The 21,439-nt window shown below is 42.6% G+C and overlaps 1 protein-coding gene across 1 annotated transcript in view; it reads left to right on the top strand.

Annotated features, from left to right (window-relative positions):
* The window catches only part of LOC102390258 (agouti signaling protein), a 92,476-nt gene that overhangs the window by 769 nt on the left and 70,268 nt on the right, over window positions 1-21,439 (top strand). The window contains exons 2-4 of the mRNA XM_025263623.3: window positions 13,484-13,557; window positions 14,827-14,899; window positions 16,196-16,283. The gene's annotated coding sequence lies outside the window, so the exon portion shown is untranslated. The remainder of the gene's footprint in view (window positions 1-13,483; window positions 13,558-14,826; window positions 14,900-16,195; window positions 16,284-21,439) is intronic.

Genomic DNA, 21,439 nt, shown 5'->3' with positions numbered 1-21,439 from the left:
AACTCCAGAAAGAATGAAGGGATGGAGCCAAAGCAAAAACAATACCCAGCTGTGGATGTGACTGGTGATAGAAGCAAGGTCTGATGCTGTAAAGAGCAATATTGCATAGGAACCTGGAATGTCAGGTCCATGAATCAAGGCAAATTGGAAGTGGTCAAACAAGAGATGGCAAGAGTGAATGTCGACATTCTAGGAATCAGCAAACTGAAATGGACTGGAATGGGTGAATTTAACTCAGATGACCATTATATCTACTACTGTGGGCAGGAATCCCTCAGAAGAAATGGAGTGGCCATCATGGTCAACAAAAGAGTCCGAAATGCAGTACTTGGATGCAATCTCAAAAATGACAGAATGATCTCTGTTCGTTTCCAGAGCAAACCATTCAATATCACAGTAATCCAAGTCTATGCCCCAACCAGTAACGCTGAAGAAGCTAAAGTTGAACGGTTCTATGAAGACCTAGAAGACCTTTAAGAACTAACACCCAAAAAAGATGTCCTTTTCATTATAGGGGACTGGAATGCAAAAGTAGGAAGTCAAGAAACACCTGGAGTAACAGGCAAATTTGGCCTTGGAATATGGAATGAAGCAGGGCAAAGACTTATAGAGTTTTGCCAAGAAAATGCACTGGTCATAGCAAACACCCTCTTCCAACAACACAAGAGAAGACTCTATACATGGACATCACCAGATGGTCAACACCAAAATCAGATTGATTATATTCTGTGCAGCCAAAGATGGAGAAGCTCTATATAGTCAGCAAAACAAGACCAGGAGCTGACTGTGGCTCAGATCATGAACTCCTTATTGCCAAATTCAGACTGAAATTGAAGAAAGTAGGGAAAACCACTAGACCATTCAGGTATGACCTAAATCAAATCCTTTATGATTATACAGTGGAAGTGAGAAATAGATTTAAGGGCCTAGATCTGATAGATAGAGTGCCTGATGAACTATGGACGAGGTTCGTGACATTGTACAGGAGACAGGGATCAAGACCATTCCCATAGAAAAGAAATACAAAAAAGCAAAATGGCTGTCTGGGGAGGCCTTACAAATAGCTGTGAAAAGAAGAGAAGTGAAAAGCAAAGGAGAAAAGAAAAGATATAAGCATCTGAATGCAGAGTTCCTAGCAAGAAGAGATAAGAAAGCCTTCTTCAGTGATCAATGCAAAGAAATAGAGGAAAACAACAGAATGGGAAAGACTAGAGATCTCTTCAAGAAAATCAGAGATACCAAAGGAACATTTCATGCAAAGATGAGCTCGATAAAGGACAGAAATGGTATGGACCTAACAGAAGCACAAGATATTAAGAAGAGATGGCAAGAATGCACAGAAGAACTGTACAAAAAAGATCTTCACGACCCAGATAATCATGATGGTGTGATCACTGACCTAGAGCCAGACATCCTGGAATGTGAAGTCAAGTGGGCCTTAGAAAGCATAACTACGAACAAAGCTAGTGGAGGTGATGGAATTCCAGTTGAGCTATTTCAAATCCTGAAAGATGATGCTGTGAAAGTGCTGCACTCAATATGCCAGCAAGTTTGGAAAACTCAGCAGTGGCCACAGGACTGGAAAAGGTCAGTTTTCATTCCAATCCCAAAGAAAGGCAATGCCAAAGAACACTCAAAGTACGGCACAATGCACTCATCTCACACGCTAGTAAAGTAATGCTCAAAATTCTCCAAGCCAGGCTTCAGCAATACGTGAACCGTGAACTTCCAGATGTTCAAGCTGGTTTTAGAAAAGGCAGAGGAACCAGAGATCAAATTGCCAAATCCGCTGGATCATGGAAAAAGCAAGAGAGTTCCAGAAACACATCTATTTCTGCTTTATTGACTATGCCAAAGCCTTTGACTGTGTGGATCACAATAAACTGTGGAAAATTCTGAAAGAGATGGGAATCCCAGACCACCTGACCTTCCTCTTGAGAAATGTGTATGCAGGTCAGGAAGCAACAGTTAGAATTGTTCATGGAACAACAGACTGGTTCCAAATAGGAAAAGGAGTTCGTCAAGGCTGTATATTGTCACCCTGTTTATTTAACTTATATGCGGAGTACATCATGAGAAACGCTGGGCTGGAAGAAACACAAGCTGGAATCAAGATTGCCGGGAGAAATATCAATAACCTCAGATATGCAGATGACACCACCCTTATGGCAGAAAGTGAAGAGGAACTCAAAAGCCTCTTGATGAAGGTGAAAGAGGAAAGTGAAAAAGTTGGCTTAAAGCTCAACATTCAGAAAATGAAGATCATGGCATCTGGTCCCACCACTTCATGGGAAATAGATGGGGAAACAGTGGAAACAGTGTCCAGACTTCATTTTTCTGGGCTCCAAAATCACTGCAGATGGTGACTGCAGCCATGAAATTAAAAGACTCTTACTCCTTGGAAGGAAAGTTATGACCAAGCTAGATAGCATATTCAAAAGCAGAGACATTACTTTGCCAACAAAGTTCCGTCTAGTCAAGGCTATGGTTTTTCCTGTCGTCATGTATGGATGTGAGAGTTGGACTGTGAAGAAGGCTGAGCGATGAAGAATTGATGCTTTTGAAGTGTGGTGTTGGAGAAGACTCTTGAGAGTCCCTTGGACTGCAAGGAGATCCAACCAGTCCATTCTGAAGGAGATCAGCCCTGGGATTTCTTTGGAAGGAATGATGCTAAAGCTGAAACTCCAGTACTTTGGCCACCTCATGCGAAGAGTTGACTCATTGGAAAAGACTCTGATGCTGGGAGGGATTGGGGGCAGGAGGAGAAGGGGACGACAGAGGATGAGATGGCTGGATGGCATCACTGACTCGATGGACGTGAGTCTGAGTGAACTCCAGGAGTTGGTGATGGACAGGGAGGCCTGGCGTGCTGCGATTCATGGGGTCCCAAAGAGTCAGACATGACTGAGCGACTGATCTGATCTGATCTGAAAAGAGATGGAGAAAACTTCTGACATAGACATCAGAAGGGGGCAGAAAGAGTGCCCACTTGCTAGTGTTAGCAGTAACTTTTTAATTAGTTATTACAATGAATCAAAAGAATGTCTGGAGGTTGTAAAGATCTTACTAGACCCACTCCCATAATTTACATTTTTAAGAAAACAGGATTCATTTCAGTTCAGTTCAGTTGCTCAGTCGTGTCCAACTCTTTGCGACCCCATGAATCGCAACATGCCAGGCCTCCCTGTCCATCACCAACTCCTGGAGTTCACTCAGACTCACGTCCATGGAGTTAGTGATGCCATCCAGCCATCTCATCCTCTGTCGTCCCCTTCTCTTCCTGCCCCCAATCCCTCCCAGCATCAGAGTCTTTTCCAATGAGTCAACTCTTCGCATGAGGTGGCCAAAGTACTGGAGTTGCAGCTTTAGCATCATTCCTTCCAAAGAAATCCCAGGGCTGATCTCCTTCAGAATGGACTGGTTGGATCTCCTTGCAGTCCAAGGAACTCTCAAGAGTCTTCTCCAACACCACACTTCAAAAGCATCAATTATTCGGCGCTCAGCTTTCTTCACAGTCCAACTTTCACATCCATGCATGACCACTGGAAAACCCATAGCCTTGACTAGACGGACCTTTGTTGGCAAAGTAATGTCTCTGCTTTTCAATATGCCATCTAGGTTGGTCATAACTTTTCTTCCAAGGAGTAAGCGTCTTTTAATTTCATGGCTGCAGTCACCATCTGTAGTGATTTTGGAGCACACGAAAATAAAGTCTGACACTGTTTCCACTGTTTCCCCATCTATTTCCCATGAAGTGGTGGGACCAGATGTCATGATCTTTGTTTTCTGAATGTTGAGCTTTAAGCCAACTTTTTCACTCTCCTCTTTCAGCTTCATTAAGAGACTTTTTAGTTCCTCTTCACTTTCTGCCATAAGGGTGGTGTCATCTGCATATCTGAGGTTATTGATATTTCTCCTGGCAATCTTGATTCCAGCTTGTGTTTCTTCCAGCCCAGCGTTTCTCATGATATATTCTGCATAGAAGTTAAATAAGCAGGGTGACAATATACAGCTTTGACGTACTCCTTTTCCTATTTGGAACCAGTCTGTTGGTCCATGTCCAGTTCTAACTGTTGCTTCCTGACCTGCATACAAATTTCTCAAGAGGCAGGTCAGGTGGTCTAGGATTCCCATCTCTTTCAGAATTTTCCACAGTTTATTGTGATCCACACAGTCAAAGGCTTTGGCATAGTCAATAAAGCAGAAATAGATGTTTTTCTGGAACTCTCTTGCTTTTTCCATGATCCAGCGGATGTTGGCAATTTGATCTCTGGTTCCTCTGCCTTTTCTAAAACCAGCTTGAACATCTGGAAGTTCACAGTTTACGTATGGCTGAAGCCTGGCTTGGAGAATTTTGAGCATTACTTTACTAGCGTGTGAGTTGAGTGCAATTGTGCAGTAGTTTGAGCATTCTTTGGCATTGCCTTTCTTTGGGATTGGAATGAAAACTGACCTTTTCCAATCCTGTGGCCACTGCTGAATTTTCCAAACTTGCTGGCATATTGAGTGCAGCACTTTCACAGCATCATCTTTCAGGATTTCAAATAGCTCAACTGGAATTCCATCACCTCCACTAGCTTTGTTCATAGTGATGCTTTCTAAGGCCCACTTGACTTCACATTCCAGGATGTCTGGCTCTAGGTCAGTGATCACACCATCATGATTATCTGGGTCATGAAGATCTTTTTTGTACAGTTCTTCTGTGCATTCTTGCCACCTCTTAATATCTTCTGCTTCTGTTAGGTCCATGCCATTTCTGTCCTTTATCGAGCCCATCTTTGCCTGAAATGTTCCCTTGGTATCTCTGATTTTCTTGAAGAGATCTCTAGTCTTTCCCATTCTGTTGTTTCCCTCTATTTCTTTGCATTGATCGCTGAAGAAGGCTTTCTTATCTCTCCTTGCTATTCTTTGGAACTCTGCATTCAGATGCTTATATCTTTCCTTTTCTCCTTTGCTTTTCACTTCTCTTCTTTTCACAGCTATTTGTAAGGCCTCCCCAGACAGCCATTTTGCTCTTTTGCATTTCTTTTCCATGGGATGGTCTTGATGCCTGTCTCCTGTATAATGTCACGAACCTCCATCCATAGTTCATCAGGCAGTCTATCTATTAGATATAGTCCCTTAAATCTATTTCTCACTTCCACTGTATAATCATAAGGAATTTGATTTAGGTCATACCTGAATGGTCTAGTGGTTTTCCCTACTTTCTTCAATTTCAGTCTGAATTTGGCAATAAGGAGTTCATGATCTGAGCCACAGTCAGCTCCTGGTCTTGTTTTTGCTGACTGTATAGAGCTTCTTCATCTTTGGCTGCACAGAATATAATCAATCTGATTTCGGTGTTGACCATCTGGTGATGTCCATGTGTAGAGTCTTCTCTTGTGTTGTTGAAAGAGGGTGTTTGCTATGACCAGTGCATATTCTTGCACAACTCTATATAAGTCTTTGCCCTGCTTCATTCCGTATTCCAAGGCCAAATTTGCCTGTTACTCCAGGTGTTTCTTGACTTCCTACTTTTGCATTCCAGTCCCCTATAATGGAAAGGACATCTTTTTTGGATGTTAGTTCTAAAAGGTCTTCTAGGTCTTCATAGAACTGTTCAACTTCAGCTCCTTCAGCGTTACTGGTTGAGAGGCAAGTCAGGTGCCCATAATTTACATTTTTAAGATAACAGGATTAGCCAGAAGGTTTTCAGAAAGGAGAAACTGTCCTCAAGCAGGATACCTTGTTATATAATCCTTAGTACAGAGTTTAAACTGAGTTGTTTGTTGTATAATCATCAGTTCCAGGCTTAAAGATAAAAACGTTTTATGTGACTAAGACTAAGGAATGCAGAGGGAAAAAAAAGTTTGTCCTTTCCTCCTTCTTGAGAATTCCAGATCCCTATCTCCTCCTCTAGAACCCTGACCCCTCTCTCCTTGGGAATCTCCGGACTTCTTGTCAACCTGCCTAGGAATTGACTCTCTCAGTATCAAAAAGGACAAACTTTTTTGGTCCCAAATTTCCCAAACTGCTTTGGAGAGATTCAGATACTTATTTTATTTTACAGATAGTAGTTACAGACTTTATGTATCCATCACTCATATCATCTGTGCAAAATCAAGAAGTACAAGTTTAGCATACCAATCTCTTAGATATGGAAGTCCCTTGTCGGTTTGTTTTCAGTGCGAGACCTAGCTTGAGCACATCACTTACTGTAAATGACCTTTGCAAGGGGAAGCTACCTTAGAGTAGTTTTACCACTTGAAAATGAGATAGGACCATTGCAAAAGTAAATAAAAATCAATAATCAAAAGCCGGATCCTAAGTCTAAGAGAAGAAAAAAATCACCTTAAAAGTGATTCTACTCTATCAGTGCATGGCATTTCCACTATCCAGCTGCCTTTGCTCTACAGCCCTCCTTCTGGGTCCAGGCCAGCCTTAGTGCCTCCTGCTGACCCAGGCATTCAGGAAGAAGAAAATGCTGTTGCTGCCTTGTTTCTGTCTCTGGAAAGGATGCCTTTCCTCCTCGCCTGCAGATCTTCCTCAGGTGGGACTAATGGACTCCTGCCTTCAGAACATACAGAGGCATCTCATCTGAGTGATCTCATCTGTTTCCCTGGTTTTGTTTATAACTATATACCAGTGACACCCAAATCTGCATGTCTAGCTTAAAGCTCTCCCCAGAACTTTGGGCTTCCTTGGTGGTTCAGATGGTAAAGAATCTGCCGGCAGCATGAGAGACCTGGGTTCGATCCCTGGAGAAGGGAATGGCAACCCACTCCAGTATTCTTGCCTGGAGAATCCCTATGGACAGAGGAGCCTGGTGGGCTATGGGCTACAGTCCATGGGGTCTCAAAGAGTCAGACATGACTAAGCATCTAAGTTCAGTCAGAATTTTAGTTTTATTTCTAATAGATTCCTAGATATCTCTATTTCAGTGTATTCCACAGATACGGTAGAGTAAAAAGAACTCACCCCCCTTCCTTGCTCTTCCTCTGGAATTTAGCATCTATTAATAATTGGTGATACCATCAGCTACACAGTCACCTAAACTAGACGCTGGAGAGCCTTCCTTGATTTCTCTTTTGCCCTTACTCACCCCCTTGCATCCAAGGCCCTTGGTTCTGTTGCCTCTTCCCCAAACCTTACTACTCCAAGTGCTCATTCATCTTTCCTCTGTATTATTCTGCTTTAACCTAGATTGTTTTCTCTGGTCTCTTTGTTTCCAAATGTGTCACATCAATCTACCCTCTGCTAGCACAATATTTGGGAATTAAATCTGACCATATGTCTCTCCTGCCTAAAACCTTTCAGCAACACTGCAGGATATGGTCCAGGTTCCTTAATCTGATATTTATAAGGCGCTCTCTGTCTGTTTCTCCTGACCTTTCGGCCCTTCCTGCCTGCATGTTTCCCTCCACATATTTGCTATCACTGGCCTTTCTGTCTGCACTGTGCTCTCCTTCTATTGTCAGTGCCCCAGCCCCACATAGCTAAATCCTAGTCATCATGTAAGGTTCAACTCAGATCTCACTTCTTCTGAGAAGCCTTCCCTGACTAGCCCCAACCCTTGGTCCATTAGGTGCTGGCATACCTTATGTATACCTCTGTCAATACATAAACCTCATTTATTATTTCTATAATTATTTTATATTTATCTCTTCTTCTGGACTGTAAGCTCTTTGTAGGCAGAGACAATGTCTTTGTATTCACCATTTCTAGAATAGGTCATGGCATAAACTAAGCCTCCAATAATTGTTTGAATGACTGAATATCATAAAAGTAGTCTCAGCTTTAAAAAAAAATATGTATGTATGGATATTTATTTTGGGGTCTCTGCTGCTACGCACGGGCTTTCTCTAGTTGCGGCCTGTGGGGTCTCTACTCTCTAGTTGCAGTGGCTTCTCTTGTTGCAGAGCAGGGCTCTAGGGCATGTGGGCTTCAGTAGTTGCGTATGTGGGCTCAGAGTTCCAGCATGGCTTAATCACTCTGCAGCATGTGGGATTTTTCAGACCAGGGATCAAATCTGTGTTCCCTGCATTGGCAGTCCGATTCTTAACCACTGGAACATCACGGAAGTCCCCGAGGTTTGTTTTTTTTTTAAATCTTCAGTGGTAAAAACTGAAAAAGCATTTTAGCTAACCTCAGGTACTTAGCATTCTATTGCACTAAGTCCCTGCATTTTAGGTAGTGAACTGAATCGATTTCTCTGAATATATTTTAATTTTATGCTAAAAATTACATAGTGATATTGAAAAAATGTATTCCTTAAACATTCCAGTGCCCAATTTGATGACTGATGTCTTGGGTTCTCTCCTTGTCTCCCCTCCATTGGGTTCCCAAAGAGTTCCAGCTGAGACACACGCACCTCAAATATTCTTCTCCCCAAGCCAGAGCTCTGATGTGGCCACCTGGGGGCAGTGCAGACTTGTGGAAGGACTTCACAGAGCGAGTCCCAGTGCTGAGCAGTCCTTGCACGCCACTCTGCCCAGTTTCTTTTCCTCCCACTTTGACTCAGGCTTCCACTGAACTGACTTGTCAGTGCCCCAACCCCACATAGCTAAATCCTAGTCATCATGTAAGGTTCAACTCAGATCTCACTTCTTCTTGAGAGGGGACTTGAGGAGGGGACTGGAATAGGTGATCAGGTGTGAGACACACTCACAGAGCCTCTCCAATTCCTGAGAGGCAGGGTTAAACAAATCAAGCTGGAGGTTTCTTTGAGCCAGGAAACCAGGGAAGTGTGGAGGCTGGTGTTAAACACAGTCTAACAGGTATAACTTTGTTCCATGATGTGCAGGTCAAAAAATGTCACATTTCTTTAGTTCTCTAAAATAGTCTTGGCTCCTATCTACCAGTGGGCGAAAAACCCAGTCTTGGTCCTCTTTTCAGGAGCTCACAGGTATTTCAGAGACGTCTCTCAGTCAGTGCCATTCACCGTTGGAGTTCTTTGCCCATGTCAATTGTCTATTCTAGGACCCTTTTTGTAGGCCTAACTGGGGCATGAGACTCCAAAAGAGCAGTGCCTCTGGTCACCTCTTGGCACACAGTCATCCCCATTCAAGGTCCTGCTGTGCCAGGGGTCTGTGGGAGAGCGGGAGTAGGACCTGGCCGCACAAGGAGACCATGGTGCTCCCTAGCTTAAGCGCCAGGCTCAGGAAATTCTCTCTTCTCTAATCCTAAGAGCCCTTTTTTGTGTCAGAAAAAAACAACTTGATCCCCTCTGAGACCTGGGCTGATTTCAAAAACAAAAATCTGTTAGAAAGGCAAATGAAGCTCCAGCACAAAAGGCCCTGAGTCATTCTTTGGGGGTGGCAAGCGTAGGAGAAGATAGGAATGGTTCATTCTTCCACAAAGAACCGAAGTGGCTGACACCACGGAAAATAAGACAGTTAATTCCTCAAGAGGGTTAGCCTGTCAAACACTAAAGCACTGCTTACTTCATTCTTTGTTCCTGGAGTATGGAGCCTCTCCGAGAAGAGGCAGTAGGCTGTTTGGCAGGTAGAGCTCCACACTGAACATGTACTGGCCTTATGGTGACCCAAGGACAAAACAGCAGATGAGACCAAGGAGTCTCGGAATCAAGCGCAGATAAAAGCACTTCCTTGAGCTGGCCCACTGTTCTAACAGCGTCTCCCACTCTAATCAACTTTATTTCCCTCTCATTCTGTCTCATGTCTGGAAATTCTTTTCCAACCTGCGCACAGACCACGACAGACCTCAGACCGGGAAGTGCTTTAGGCTGAAAGTAAGCAGCAAATCTGGGCTCCCTCATCTTCTGCGTAGGTCCCAGATTAACTAGGGAGGATGGAGCTGGCACTCCCAGGTTCTAGTTCCCGGGACTGGCCTCATTCAGACCTTCTCATTTCCTGATCTCTGGAAGGGGTTTGAAGAATTACCTTAGGGTAATGAGAGAATTACCCTAAGGCCACATCTAACCCTTGAATAATGAACTGCATAATGGAATAACAGAGCAATCTTGATTACTGATTTCTTTTGTGTAAATTTTTATTTTTTGATATCTAATTAAAATATCCTTATTTTTGATTATTGAGATTTTTGGAACCCCCGTAAATTTAACACCTTAGATGCATGCCCTGCTTGTCTCACCCTGGCCTGTCTACTGGCAGCTGCCCCTGCCTGAACCACCTTGAGCCCTTGTAGTTCATTCATGGGATGTAACCTGAGCCTAGCTATGTGTGAGACCAAGGATGGGACCCTGGCATTTCACTCTGACCCTGGGTGAGAGTAGGGGGCCTAGCATCCTTGGCTAGTATTTCGCCCAGACTCTCAGCTGGACTGTACTGAAGTGACACCTGTAAGGTGCAATGAGACCTCTGGGCATTGAGCCAAGAGTCCTTTGATTCTTTTTTTATCATACATAGAGAGAATTTATTAATATACCACTATTCATCAGGGGTCATATGAGGATCTAAGAATTTCAGAAAATCTAGGTTGTTCTGATTTAAGTCCACATTCTTTAATGTGGTGCATAAGAAGGCCAGCCCTTCACCACTGCATTTCATCTGCCTCATATCTAGCCATTCCCCCATGTATACTATATTCTTGTCACAGGGAACTGTTTGGTCTCCTTGTTGTTTTCCAAGCATAAGTACTTTCACGCCTCCATGCCTTTGCTTATGCTGTTTCCTTGCCTGGAATACCTTTTTTTCCTTCCTCTCTGCTTGATAAATTCTTTACTCATCTTCAAGGCCCAAATCAAATGTCATCTCCTCTGTAGTTTCCACTAATATGTTCCCCTTATTGAAGTTCACTCACACTCCTCATAGGCAAGGCAATAGCACCCCACTCCAGTACTCTTGCCTGGAAAAATCCCGTGGGTGGAGGAGCCTGGTGGGCTGCTCCATGGGGTCACTAAGAGTCGGACACAACTGAAGCGACTTAGCAGAAGCAGCAGCACGCTCCTGATAGCCCCCATCCCAATTTCATGTATCTGTTTTTTATGTCTCTTTATAAGATGATGAACTTAGTGAATGACTTGAAAGAGTGACTCCTGAGGTTGCTTCCTCTCCCCCTCATCTTCATTCATTCTCCCTGTCCTATAACTTCATTCATCTTTGTATCCGCAGCACTTAGCATAATGCTTGGCACGTAGGAAGTACTTAACAAACATATGATGAAAGCTGCAAGGCGAAATGTGCTTCCTTTATTTTCACTTTCTATTTCCACTTCTCAGGAGATTTTGGTTACTGCTCTCAATTTCCTCCTCTGATCATTTCTGTTCTTTCTGACCATATGCATCCCATCCCAATTTTACCTAGCTTTCTGGAGCTAGCTCTCCCAACCCACTCCACTCATTTATTCTGCAAGTCAGCACATACTTATTGAACACATGCTTTTCTGCAGGCACTATTCTAGGCATTGAGGATACAGCAGTGACCAGGATAGATGGGGTACTTCCATGGAGCTTACGTTATTGAAAAACTGAACTAAAACGAGTAACAAGATAATTTCAGATAATGATGAGGTTTAGAAAGGAAGTAAAGTGATGTGACAGGGTGTAAAGAGAAGTTAGGTAAGTCCTCTCTGACGAGGAGACACTGAAATCTGGAGGAAAGAAGAAGGCAATATGGGTATCTGCAGAAAAAAATTTCAAGTAGAAATGTCAGTAAGTGCACAGGCCTAGAGACAAGATCAAATGACTGAAAATTGTAAAGCATTATATAAAGAACAAAATGATTAAGGCTTTCCTTAGACTGTCAGTAATCCTTTCATTCCTTTCACAACAGAGTAGCTTCAGTCCCTTCTGAGAAGTGGTTGACTTCTCCTAACCTCCACCTTTTCTACCACTCATATCACAGAATTTTCTTCCACTGAATCCCATTGAAATTCATCTGACTGAAGTACCAATCCATGGTATTAGATGCTTTGTGTGGTCCCTTTTGAGGCACTTCTCTCCTCCATCACCTCCAGAAGCACTAAGTGCTGCTGTCCCATCTCCAGAAAAGGTTTACCTCACAGGAACACTCAAACGGAAATCCGGGGGTGGGGATCAGGGGCAGCATTAAGGAGGAAAGGTCAGTTCTCTGGACAGACATCCACAAGTGGGAGAGCCTAGCATCCACTTGAGTGAATCCCAGGAGTGTCTCCTCATCCCCTACAGCCATTCTTGTTACCTTTTCTCTAAACTGTGTGTTGCCTTCCACTGGGCTGCCAAGTCCAGCTGGTGAGGGAGTCCAGAAGAGCTGGCCTCCTCTCTTAGATGCCAGAGCAGCTGCTTAAAAAAGCCGAAGGGCTTCCTGCTGCTAGAGACATGAAACACTCTCAGTAAGCCAGGAGCCAGAATCAAAACCATATGGTTTGCTTTGCAGAAAAGATCACAGGGCCTGAAAAATTAGAGGAAGGAGGGCCAGCCAGGGGACAAGTTTTGGGAGTAAGGTGGGTGCACCTATCCCATTCCTAGCAACCCTGCACTCACTAGTATAGCTCCCTACCCTGCCATCTAAGGGTACTTCTGTCCTTGGACTCCTGGCCCATTTGGACTTTCTTCAGGCCCAGATTGATAGAAGTTCTAACAATAAAGTTCAGAAGAATGAGATTATATCCTCTCCCTGGAACATCTTGGTCTCTTAAAGTCCTCCTGACCAGATGCCCCTCAAATGAAAACTGTCCCCATTTACTTTTATCTCTAAGGAACCAACATACCTCACACCTTAAACATATTAAACTAGCAGTCTTTTATCTGTTTGTTTCCTGTGAATCTAAATAGATACAGGGTCTCTAAGATTTTTCTTAGATTTTTAAACTTATCTTAGGTTTTTCCCAAGTTCTCCTGAGGTAGATCCATAAGCATTAAAAAGAAATTCATACTCAATGACTCCTTTTAAAAGGATAAGCTGCTGCTGCTAAATCACTTCAGTCGTGTTCGACTCTGTGCGACACCATAGACGGCCTCCCACCAGGCCAAAGTACAAGCTATATGGTCATAATGTGGGAGCCTGGATTTAGATATGCTTTTGGGCTTGACACGTCAGAGCTCTGCTAGTTCCAACAGGTTCCTGTCCTTCCTGCTACGTGAGCCAGGATTGTTTAAGGACAAGTTGGAGAGGAGGTGCTGTATGCCTGAAACTGGGATGGCCTGCCGTGTCTTCTGCTCTGCAGACCAAGGCCAAGGTACCCCAGGAAAGAATGAATCCTAATTCTCACTGTCCAACCCACCACTTCAGTGGCTCCCTGTAAACGGCAGCATTTGTGGGGAGAGGTCTGTGTCCACAAGTCTCTATGTCCATGCAGAAGAGTCTGGGGCAGCTGCCTTTGCTTTAGGTCCCAGGCTGACCCATAAATGGGAGGAAGATTCCAGGCAGCCCTTTATTATAAGAAAGAGATAGAGCCTCAGTGTTTCAGAGTTGAGTGCCTGTGCCACAAGCCTCTCCTGTAATCTGTTCACCCAGAGCAGGTCTGCAGTATGCTGGGTCATGGAAGAAAAAGCAAACAAGAAGACAGAACAAATAAACTGAGTTTTCCTAACTTTTTTCTGCAGGTATTTTCTTGGACAGAAAGGGAAATGAAAAGTTTGATAGAGAGGATGGTTCTCCTTCTTGGCTACTGTTGAAGGTAAGTGTTGACAAGGTTGTATGATCAGGGATTTGAGGGTAGGATTTTTGTCTTAAGCTTCCCAAAGCTGCAAGGATGATCCTGTTCCTGCCTTCCAGACTGCCTGACTTGTTCCACTATAAGTCATTGGAAAAGACCCTGATGTTGGGAAAGATTGAAGGCAGGAAGTTTTTGACCAAAATAAATTATATTTTAATGTTGTTGTTTAGTCACTAAGTCACATCCAGCTCTTTTGCAACCCCCCGGACTGTAGCCTACCAGGTTCCTCTGTCCATGGGATTTTCCAGGCAAGAATACTGGAGTGGGTTGCTATTTCCTTCTCCAGGAGATCTTCCTGACCCAGGGATTGAACCTGGGTCTCCCGTATTGTAGGCAGACATATATATATATATATATACCCTCTCTTATTCAAGCATCACAATAATACTACATTTAGGAAAGAGAGAGTATGCATATCACTATTATGTAGGAAACAAACATGAAGAGATTAACTGACCTGCCCAAACTAGCTCTCTTGTCACCAGAGTCAAGACTAGAACACGAATTTCCTAACTTGCAGTTCAGTGCCTTTTTCATCATTTCACCTTAAGAACAAACATCTTCCAAAAGTTACAGTAAGACAGGGTATTCACAATCATTGAACTCCTTCCCTGGGCCCCTCTTATAATTATGGGGTCTTCCTCTTTCAAAGCTGATTCATCCTTTGCCACCATGTGCTCCCCCAGATTCACACACAGGTCATATGCATGCAACACTACCAGGCACTTTGCATACCATTGTCTCAGTTCATTCCCCAGTATCCCCATTGAGGATATTATTTACCCACGGGACCAATACACTGAAGCTCAGAAAAGGCAGATACATTAGTTTAAAATTGTAGAGCTTATAAGTGTTAGTCAGGAGCTGAAACCAGATCTTCTGATACCCTGATCCCTTTCTGTGATACCCAAGGAATCCAGAGACATGAACCATGTAGGAATCAAACGTAGATCTCAAAACATGAGCAAATATGTGGACTGTTCCTGCAGGAGGCAGATTCTAAGTCTGGGATACCATGTAATACAATACACAACCTCCAGTTTCTCCTATGTGGCAAATACCCTTCCCACGGGGTATCCTCACAGAAACAGGCGATACAGGCAAGTGTGCTTAAGTGGCATGTGCTGCCCCGCCTCCCCCTTCCAGAGGTTTGGTCACAGCTACAGCATCTTGACAACCTATTTAAACCAACTTGCATGAACTGGCAACAAAGTATCCATTCTCTGACAGGCTGAGTCATTGAGCTTCTGCCGAAGTTGGAATCTTTAGCTGAAACATTTAAGAACCAGGGGGTCCCTGAGAGGTATGTGATAAATTCCATTCAGATATTGAGATTGATTTCTTTCCTCTTTCTGTCTTTCTTTTTTTTTTTTTTTTCAGTCACATTCAAAGAGCTAACAAGTTGTTTTCACCTTATGAAGCAAGATGAGAAGAACATTGCTTCCTTTATTCTTGAGTGGGTCTCTGCCAAAAGAGTGCTAACAGCATCTGAGTAATTAAGAGTAGCATCTGAGTTATCTGAGAGCACTTTGTACATGTGACATTTACTGAAAGGTAAATGGTGCTGCAAATACTTCAGCAAAATCCAATTACAGGCCTCCAAGTCCATTATAATTTACTGCTCCCACAGTTTACCCTGTAAACTCCCACACTGTTTACACTGTATACTATATAGGCAGCCCCTCTGCTTTGAAATGCTTCTAAGAAACTATGATGTTGCAAATTTGTTCAACTGACAGCTGAATGTACACATAGCTCCATCTGAGAGGGAAAGGCCTGTCAGTGTAAGGACTGAATTTTATCTCATGGCATCTGAGCAGCCTCGATGGCCTGACAGCTTTGTTGTGCTATATGGGTTAACAATTGGGTCATGAGATAATTCACAAAACTCTCCAGCAGTCCAGGCTCTGCCGGGGTTAACTCTTGCTGTGGGGCTGGGATGAGGAAAAGCAGATCTTCTCAAGCTGCAGCTGCAGTTGACTTCTCCTTCACCCCATACCTGAGCTCCTGCTCCCTGGAAGAGAAACCCGAGTAACGACAACCGTAGCTGCAGAGAGGGGTTCCTCTTGGTAGTGGCTGATTCTGACTTCAGAGCTGTGGGCATTGAGCTAGAGAGCACTACAGAGGGAGGGCCAGGAAGTAAGTGACGCCGGGAAATGGGAAACTCAGGGGAGAAAGGACTTGACTTTCTTCCCCTCACAAAGATGTGCTTTGCAATTTTCGTCTTTTCATCTGGACTGGTGAGTTTCAAAATTTTTAGTCTTTAGACAACTTGAGCTAGACAAAAGTCTCACCCATTTACTAGATTGAACAAGCCAGCAAACAAACAAACAAAAAAACCACTTTGCAGGTGTGTTTGCTGAATCCCTGTGATTATTTGTAGGTCCCTTTAAACATATTTGTTTTGATGCTTTTAAGTTTTGATTGAAATCCACAGCGGAAAATATGTTTTAAAAGGGGGAAAAAAATCAACACACTTCTGTGCCTTGCATTTTGACTCAGCCCACAGAACGGTTGGAAGAATCTCTGCAGACCCACTGTAGATCCCCGGATTCCACTTGGAGAACCATTAATCTAAAAAAACACATCTTGATTTCAGAACCCGTCTTTTGATCTGGAATTATCTGTTACTGACCACAGACAGCTGCTACTGACAATTCCTGGGACAGGGCCCTGTTGAGTGAGAGGTAAGCCCAGTGTGGGAAGAAGAAATCTCTTTCTCTTTGTCAACGAGTGTTTCGGTACAGAGCCATATCTGTGCTTAATAGGAGATCTATGAGCTCAATTTCTTTTCCTTTTCTTCCTCTTCTTTTTCTTTCCTTTCCCTTTCTTCCTCCTCCTCATTTCCGTCTACTTTTTTGTTTCTTCTGTAGTGAAAAAATTCACCAAGCCCTCGGTGCCTAGATGATTTTTTTTCCCGGTACATTCCACTGATTGGAGTTTCCTAATTACAGTTTCTTACTTGGGTGCAGAATCTTCCTATATTTGAGCACCTAAATTTTTGTAAAAGCAGTTGGCCACTGCCCATGCTTTGTAAACAGGTAGCTGAGATAGTACCAGAGAAGAGAAGGCTACAGGTTTGTGCCTGTCCCTGTATCAAAGTGTGGCACTCTATTGAGATACGTGTAGGGGAAGAACATTCCGGGAGGGAGCAGCCATGTTGCAGTGAACCGGCAACACCAATAATATAAAGAACAACCCCAGGAAGAAATGCAGCCAACCTGGAAGCTTGAAGTTACAGTGGTTTATTTGGTCAACCTGCTCTGAAAATAAAGGAAAAGATTCTCATGTTGAAGGTAGGGCATGTGCCTGCATTTTCTCTGCTTAAGGCACAGGGATCTCATTAGGGTCGGGACACGAACACTGATGGCTTCATTTGGGCACAACTCTCAGCAGGAAAGCCCCATACAAAGGTAATTACAAGGAATTGGGGGGTGGGTGGGCATTATAGCCTTTTGATTTGGTCTCTCAAATATCCTGTCAGACAGATGTAGAAAGGAGATCAATCTTTACCTCAAAAGAAGTAAATTGTAGGTTGAAGTGTTTGGTTTCAGTCTCTATCAGGTTGAGGCTTTGAAAAACAGATCTGTGGGTCTAGGAAACAACATACAGGATTCAGTTTCTTTGGAGTCCTGTGAGTATTAAAGGATATAAAGAAATGTATAACTCAATTTGAGACAATTGTTTTTAATTGGCAGTTTTACTCTCAAGTACGGTAAACCCGTTTTGTGTAAGTGGCTCGGGGTTGAAATACAGTCTGGGAAAAGGGCTGTTTCTGGTTCTTCAAGACAGTCTGAAGGCATCTAAAAAGTTAAAATAACATGAAACTTGCCATCTTTCTGTTACACCGCAAATGTTTTTCTCTTCCAAGCGCTTCTGCATATGGGTAAGCATTCCAGCAAAGATGCAGTTACAGTCCAGCATGGGAAAGCAAAGGAGCCTAGTGTTCAGAGTTCAATGAAAGAGCCAGGATGCTAGTCAAAAAGAGAGAAGGTTCTTATAGAAGCAAAACAGAAAATAGAAATCAAAAAGATCACATGTCAGTGTGTGTGTTGGGGTTGGGAGGAAGGTGGATGGTAGCAGAGTGTAATCTTTGATTGAGATAAGAAAGAATATGGCTCAGGGAAAATGTACACGAAGAAATAGACTGTGGCTTGAGAGAAAACTGACTTCAGTTGGGTAGGGAAGATTTATTCAGGTTTTGGTGAGGAAATTGGAAAGAACTGTAAAGCTAAAGTCTGTATCCAATTTAAATACCTGTGCAGCTGGGTCTGGGGGCCAAAGTAGTCCCTAGAGCCCCAAGAGGTCTGCATTTTACTCATAGGGCAGCTCTCTTGAGGAAAAAGAAGGGGGTTGTTGCAGTGGGGGAGAGTTCTTAAAGTCCTTCTGATAGCCTCCACAAAATTAGGACACAGCCATAAATTGCCTGCTAGACAACCACCAGTTCTGTCTCCATCTGTTCCCCAAGCCTGTGCTTACAGATTCTTTATATTCAGGTGTTTTTAAGAAGAATCAGCTTGGAACAAAAGTACTAAATTCGAAACATTCTAAACCACAATTTAAATCTTATTTAAAAGATGAAAGGATGAAAAGTGTGACTTTTTTCATTTGTTTAGAAATAGTCCTTTCTGACTGGATCCCATCCAGTATATGTTTCACTCTTTCCTTGGTTTGTTCCTCTCTCAAGTGCCATCAGCCCTCATTCAATACAGTCAGTGATTGGACTTTCAGAGGGATAAAAGTGGTTATTTAAAATTGCCTCCTTATGTCCTATAGTTGCACCCTTTGACATTCCCTTCCAGAGAAGTGATGTCATCCCCATCCATAGCACCACTGTAAGTTAGGGACACAGAGGAAAAAAATCACTAGACCCTAGTGAAGTTACACTGATTGGAGCTTCGGGGTGGTCAAGTGGCCTGATTCTCGGGAGGCCCTGGTGCACAAAGATCGGGAGCAGGAACTAGGAGACCGGTTTCTAATCCTGCATCTGCTTCTCACAGTCTGTGGGGCTTTAATCTCCTCACTGACTTGCTCAGGGCTGCCATCTTCCTGTGCATCAAAGGAGAAGACAAGTCTAGCCTCTCCTACTTGTGCATGAGACGACAGCTCCAAGCACCGGCCTTTGCTGGGTGACAGGGAGCCAGGTCAAAGAGAGAAAGCTGTGACAGCTGCCTTTTTCACTTGATGGCCTAATGTTTAAAATCTTGATCTCCCTCTTCCCTGGGATCCTGAATGGTCTGGACACAGACCACAATATTTTAAATTTTTATTTGACATTTGTCTGTTTCTATTAAACAAAAATGTCTACAGCTTGATGAATTTTCACCACATGAGCACACCCAGGAAAACTGAACCTAGATCCAGAAACAGAACATTACCAGTACCCAGAACCCCCTCGTGCCCTCTTTAAGTCTCTTTCTTCCCAAGGGTAACCACTAACCTGACGTCTAACACCATAATTAAGTTTTGCCTGTTGGTGGTGGTGGGCAGGGGTGGTGGTGGTAGTGGGGGTGGAGGGGGTGGTATGTACTTTGATGTGTGACTTCTTTTGCTTTGTACGATTTAGTTATGCTATTGCATGTAGTAATATTTGGGATTTTGTTTTTTGACTGCACCACGCAGCTTGTGGGATCTTAGTTCCCCAGTCAGGGATCCAACCCTGTGACCCCTGCATTGGAAGGGTAGAGTCCTAACCACTGCACCTCCAGGGAATTTCTGCATGTAGTAATATTTTATTTGCATTGCTATATGGTATTTCACGAATTTATATACCACAATTTATTTATTAATTGCCTTATTAATGGGCATTTGGATTGTTTCCAGTTGGGGACTATTATGAACAGTTCTATTAGGAACATTTGTGAACAATTTTTTGCTGAACACATGAATGCAATTCTATTGGGTATATCTAGAAATGGAAGTGCTGAATTGTAAGACATGTGAGTTCTGCTTTAACAGATACTGCCAGTTTTCCAAATTAGTTGTATCATTTTACACTTCTACCAGCCGTGTCTGAGGTTTCTGGGTTTTTTTTAACATCCTCATGGCTCAGACGGTAAAAATGTGCCTGCTAATGTGGGAGACCCAGGTTTGATCCTTGGGTCAGGAAGATTCCCTGGAGTAAGAAATGACAACCCACTCCAGTATTCTTGCCTGAAGAATTCCATGGACGGAGGAGCCTGGCAGGCTACAGTCCATGGCATCGCAGTCAGACACGACTGAATGACTAACACTTTCACTTTCAGTTTTCATCAATACTTCGTATTGTCTGTCTTTTATATTTAACTATTTTGGTGAGAGAATAGTGGAATACCTTCCTATTTTAATTTATATTTCCTTGATACTAATGAAGTTGAGCACCTTTTATCATTCATTGGCCATTTGGATATCCCGTTTTGTGAAATACCTTTCGTATCTTGACCCTATTCTGTTGGGTTGTCTGATACTTTTATTTGTCTATATTCTTTAACTGTAGACATTGGTTGTGTACAAGTTTCAAATATCATTTCCCAAATGCTGTCTAAGCATATTGGACCCTGAGGCAAAGGGAAAATCAGTAGATACCTATCTTGATTTAAAATTATGACATTTTATTCATCATGGATTTTAAAAAACTAATTTTGATTTTTAAAAATACTGCAAATATCTTGTTTTGATTACTGAGGGTTTTTTTTTTTTTTTTTTTTTTGATGCCCCTTTAAAAATTTGTGTCCAAGCTTAACGCTTTACTAGACCTTCACCTGAGGCTTCAACTTGCCTCACCCTAGGCCTGGCTCTTATTCCATTCTGTGGCTTGCATTGTCACTGTCTTTATTGTGTTATTTGTTGAAAAGGAGTTCCTAATTTAAATTTAAATTGATTAAATTATTCAAGATTTTCTTTCATGGTTAGCATCTTTGTTAAAAATTTTGTTTAAAAATTTTTTTTCCTACCTAAAATCATAAAAATATTCTCCTAAAATATTGTTTTGAATAATGCTGTTCAATAGAACTTTCTGCAGTGATAGAACTATTCTCCAGCTATGCTGTTCAATAAGGCAGCCAATATGATGCAGGTATTGAGCACTTGAAATGTGGCCAGTATTTCTGATGTATTGAATTTTAAATTTTTTTTACTTTTAATCATTTTATTAAATATGAATAGTTGCAATATAATCTGAAAACATCATCCACCTAGAATTGATTTCAGGGTATGCTGTAGGGTCAAATTTCCTTTTTTTTCTTCCATATGGATAGCCAATTGACCCAATATTGTGTACTGAAAAGACTATTAATTCCTTTTATAGTTAGACAATTTTCTATGAGTCTGGTTAATCTGGTTCTGGAATGTCCATTTTTTAAATTTATCTATTAAAATCTGTCTTTGTGCCAATTCCATGCTGTTTCAAATACTGTAGCTACTATAATGAACTTAATACATAATAGAATAAGTTTTTCATATTTTTGGTCTTCCGCAAGATTATCTTGACTATTCTTGAACGTCTGTTCTGCATTTCCACATAGATGGACGGAGGAGCCTGGTAGGCTGCAGTCCATGGGGTCGCTAGGAGTCGGACAAGACTGACCGACTTCACTTTCACTTTTCACTTTCATGCATTGGAGAAGGCAATGGCAACCCACTCCAGTGTTCTTGCCTGGAGAATCCCAGGGACGGGGGAGCCTGGTGGGCTGCCATCTATGGGGACACACAGAGTCGGACACAATTGAAGTGACTTAGCAGCAGCAGCTGACATAATGATTTGACAGCACAGTGATCTGACATGTAAATACATTACAAAATGATCACTGTGATAGGTCTAATAACCATCTGTCACCATACAAAGTTATTATAGTATTATTGATTA

The sequence above is a fragment of the Bubalus bubalis genome, chromosome 14 (genome assembly GCF_019923935.1).
Source record: "Bubalus bubalis isolate 160015118507 breed Murrah chromosome 14, NDDB_SH_1, whole genome shotgun sequence".
Lineage (NCBI taxonomy): Eukaryota > Metazoa > Chordata > Mammalia > Artiodactyla > Bovidae > Bubalus > Bubalus bubalis.
Note: the sequence above shows the minus strand (reverse complement) of the source record. Positions and strands in the feature narration are given on the sequence as shown.